We start from the raw sequence: 4,498 nt of genomic DNA on the forward strand, positions 1-4,498 counted from the left end.
ACTGTTGGCTTTGTTGTGGTGGGGAATGTTGAGTTTGTTGTTGATTCAACTGTATCTGCTTCAGTAGGTTGGTCATTTCACATATACTCTGTGTAAGAGCAGTAGTCTCACTGCTAGAGGAAACTTCTGCAATAGCTTTTGAGTGGCTGCTCCTGTGCCTGTGATTCCTAGTAGACTCAGCTAAGTCGCTGATCAGTTGCCATGCTTCATCTGTGGTCTTGTACTTTTTTAGAGAACTATTACTAGCACCATTGATAAACTAGTATTTTATGATTTATATTGTATTTAATTGTGGGGTTTTATCAATTCTTTACCCACTTATTCATATGATAAGCATGTATTTACAATTCCTTCCCAAAATCACTCCATGATTGAAAACTTGCTTCCCAGAGACTTTTAATTATGTATTTTAATTCTCCTTTAAGCCATTCGATGTCGTGATCCGTGTGTTAAGTGTTTCAGACTTCATAGGGCACGAATGACTTGGAAAGTAGAGAGGAGGCTTGCAAAAATGGAAGGAAGACAAGAAACTAAGAAGATGAACAGCGAGCAATGACGCGAGCGCATGGCCCACGCGGACGCGTGAAATGGAGAATTTGCAATGACGCGGACGCGTGCCTGACGTAAACGCGTGGATTGGAGTCTGCACGAATGACGCGAACGCGTAAGCCACGCGAACGCGTAAGCCACGCGAACGCGTGGCAAGGAAAAACGCTGAATGACGCGAACGTGTGGATGACGCGTACGCGTGACCTGCGCGATCTGCAAAAATAACAGAATTCACTGGGGGCAATTTTGGGCCGCATTTTGACCCAGTTTTCGGTCCAGAAACACAGACTAAACCTAGAGAACATGCAGAAACTTGAAGACGCATCCACAGACATTCAGATTCATCACATTAGGATTACTCTTAGTTTTAGATCTGGATCTAGATTAGTGTTACATTGATAGTTTATGCTTTTGTTTTTGGATTGTGGATGTTGAAGAGCCATTACCTCCGTTGAAGAAATTACTTTAGTTTGTTTCTTTACTCCCTTATTTTTAATTAATTACTCATTGACTCTGTTCAGATAATTATGTTGCATTTTGAATTTATTTTTCTCATTGAATGACTTGTTCATTGCCTAATCCAAGTTTAGTCCCATTTGATCCTGAAATTGAAAGAACTCTTTCACATATTAGACGAACTCAACGTCGGTTAGCCTCTGAGGGTGGTGAAGTGGTTATTATCAATTCACCAGTCTCATCTGAGGGCGAATCTGAACTGCCATCTGAGAGCGAGACAAGCTCATTTACTACTGATCTAGTTGATTTATGTGTAGGGAACATGGCAGCACCTAGGAAGATTACTCTCCAGGAGGCAGGAGCCCCAGATTTTACACTGCAGCCATATCAAGTGCATCACCCGACTGCAGCTACATATTTTGAACTAAAAACCGCATTGATCAACTTGATGCCCAAGTTTCATGGCTTACCTGCTCAAGAGCCTATCAAGCACCTTAGGGATTTCCAGACAACGTGTTCTACTGTTAGGCGTCATGGTGTAGATGAAATTTCTGTTCTGTTAATCGCCTTCCCGTTTTCTCTTGAGGAAAAGGTAAGGGAATGGTACTACTCCCAACCTCAAGCGACTATTACCAACTGGGACACGCTTAGAAGAGAATTTTTGGAAAAATACTTCCCAGCTGAAGTCACAGATAGACTGAGAAAAGAGATCTCCTGCATTGTTCAAGGTGAATCAGAGACTCTCTATGAATATTGGGAGCGCTTCAACAATCTCCTGGACGCATGTCCCCATCACATGATTGATAGACTAGTATTGATCAACTACTTCACCCAAGGCATGAACCCCAGGATAAGACCACACTGGAAGGTGCCAGTAATGGTTCTCTGAAAAATTACAAAACTGCAGATGAAACATAGCAACTGGTCAGCGACTTAGCTGAGTCCACTAAGAATCACAGACAGAGGCGCAACCCCAAAGCTATTGCAGAGGTTTCCTCTAGCAAAGAAACTACTGTTCTGACACAGAGTATATGTGAAATGACCAACTTACGTAAACAAATGCAGTTGAACCAACAACAAGCACAATAAGCTCAGCCTCTCCCACCCCAGCAAAGCCAATAGTTAGTCCCACAAAGAGTATGCGGGATCTGTGCTGATTATAGTCATTATACTGATGAATGCCCACAACTCCAGTAAGACAACACTGTGGCAGCCACTCACAACTTCTATGACCGCCCGAATCAAGGATACAATCAACAAGGCGGCAACTACAACCAAGGTGGCAACAATAACCATGGATGGCAAGACAACTCCAACCAAGGCTGGAGAGATAATTCTAACCATGGCTGGAGGGATAACTTTAATAGAGGAGGCAGAGATAATAATGGAAACCAGAGGTGGAATAACAATAACAACAACAACAACAGACAGCAGAATCAGAACCAACCTTACAGAGCACCCCACCTAAGACAATCACAAGGACCCCAGCAACCCCAACAACAAGTTTCTCAGACTTCTTATTCTAATTCCTCATCAAATGATGAGATACTCCGTTCTCTTGTGCAAGGACAACAAAACATTCTGGCGCAGCTGAACTCTGGTCTGAATGGCTTGACTGCCACTTTACAAGCTCTCATCTCCCGGATGGATTCCTCACTTAATTCCACACATCAACCTTCAAGCTCCAGTGGAATTCTTTCTCAACCACTGCCTAATCCCAAGGGTGGCATCAACACCATCACTTTGAGGTCCAGAACCACATTACAGAAGAGGAACCATGAGGAGCCAAGCCCACAAGAAAAACGTGCCAGCAGAGGATGTGGTGGAAGTGGAAGATGCTGAAGAGGAAGAGGACGTACAAGACATAGTTGAAGAAGAAGAAGTTCAACCACAGAATGAAGCCCCAAGGGATGCTGAAGCTACAAATCGCGCCCCTCCTATCTCATTTCCATAACTTGCAAGGAAGCCCAGAAAGCAGATGGAACTTGATCCCAAAATGGTAGAAATATTCAAAAAGGTCGAGGTAACTGTTCCCTTTTTTGATGTTATTCAACAAGTACCTAAATACGCAAAGTTTCTAAAGGATTTGTGCATACATAAAGATAAAATTAATGAATTAGAAACTATTCCTTTAGGATGTTCTATATCTGCTTTAATGGGAGGAATACCTGAAAAATGTAGTGATCCAGGTCCATGTATGGTTAGCTGTACCATTGGAGATGTGATATTTTCTAACTGTATGTGTGATTTAGGAGCATGTGTTAGTATAATGCCTTTGTCTATATATGATACTTTGAGGCTCCCTCCCTTAAAAAGGTCGGCAGCTCGTTTTGTGTTAGTAGATAAAAGCATTATTACAGTAGTTGGAATTGCTGAAGATGTACTAGTGAGCATTAAGGGGCTCACATTTCCCATTGATTTCTATATCCTAGAAATGCCCCCTAATGACTCAGGAAGACCATCATCAATCCTGCTTGGAAGACCATTCCTGAAGACTTCAAAGTTCAAGCTGGATGCATTCTTAAGAACTTACTCTTTTGAGATAGATGGTAGAACAGTGAGTTTCAGTTTAAATGAAGCTATGAAGCACCCTCCGGAAGATTATTCCATCTTCCAATGCGACATTATTGATGAAACTGTAGCTGAAGTTTACCAGGAAGAATTAGAAGAGAAGTACATGGAGCAAGGTCCAAGTGTGGGGACACTTTCTGGAAACAATGAGAAGACTTTACCATTATTACCAGCCCCAGATGATCCAGAGCCTAGCTATGAGCAGAAGTTAGAGTTAAAGCCCCTTCCTCCACACCTCAAGTATGCTTAACTTGAGGACAAGCAGAAGTTCCCAGTTATCATTGCAAGGGAACTCACTTCTCAACAAGAAGAACAACTACTCAGTGTGGTGAGAAAAAATAAGAAAGCAATTAGATGGAGCTTGGCGGATATAGTAGGCATTAGCCCCCAAGTTTGTGAACACAGAATATTCTTAGAAGAGGGAGCAAAGCCTGTCCATGAGTCTCAAAGAAGATTGAATCCCACCATCTTAGAAGTTGTCAAGAAGGAAGTAACCAGGCTACTTGCAGCAGATATTATTTACCCAATTTCAGATAGTGAATGGGTCAGCCCAGTACAAGTAGTGCCCAAGAAGTCTGGAGTCACAACAATAAAAAATGAGCATGGACAGCTTCTGACAACTAGAGTGCAGAATTCATGGAGAGTTTGCATTGACTATAGGCGTCTCAACCAAGCCACTCACAAGGATCATTACCCCTTGCCATTCATTGATCAAATGCTTGATCGCCTATCAGGTAAATCTCATTATTGTTTTTTAGATGGTTATACAGGCTACTTTCAAATTCATATAGCTCCTGAAGATCAAGAAAATACTACTTTTACATGTCCTTTTGGGACTTATGCTTATAAGAGAATGCCCTTTGGCTTATGCAATGCACTTGCTACTTTCCAAAGATGCATGATGAGTCTTTTCTCTGATCTG

General features: G+C 42.0%; 1 non-coding gene across 1 annotated transcript; it reads right to left on the reverse strand.

Moving 5' to 3' along the window:
• Nucleotides 1-1,699: 1,699 nt before the first annotated feature.
• LOC112767901 (small nucleolar RNA R71) lies at nt 1,700-1,807 on the reverse strand. Its single transcript, XR_003185340.1, has one exon. It is a non-coding gene; the product is annotated as a small nucleolar RNA R71 (small nucleolar RNA).
• Between the last annotated feature and the right edge of the window lie 2,691 nt (nt 1,808-4,498).

This window comes from Arachis hypogaea, chromosome 17 (assembly GCF_003086295.3).
Source record: "Arachis hypogaea cultivar Tifrunner chromosome 17, arahy.Tifrunner.gnm2.J5K5, whole genome shotgun sequence".
NCBI lineage: Eukaryota > Viridiplantae > Streptophyta > Magnoliopsida > Fabales > Fabaceae > Arachis > Arachis hypogaea.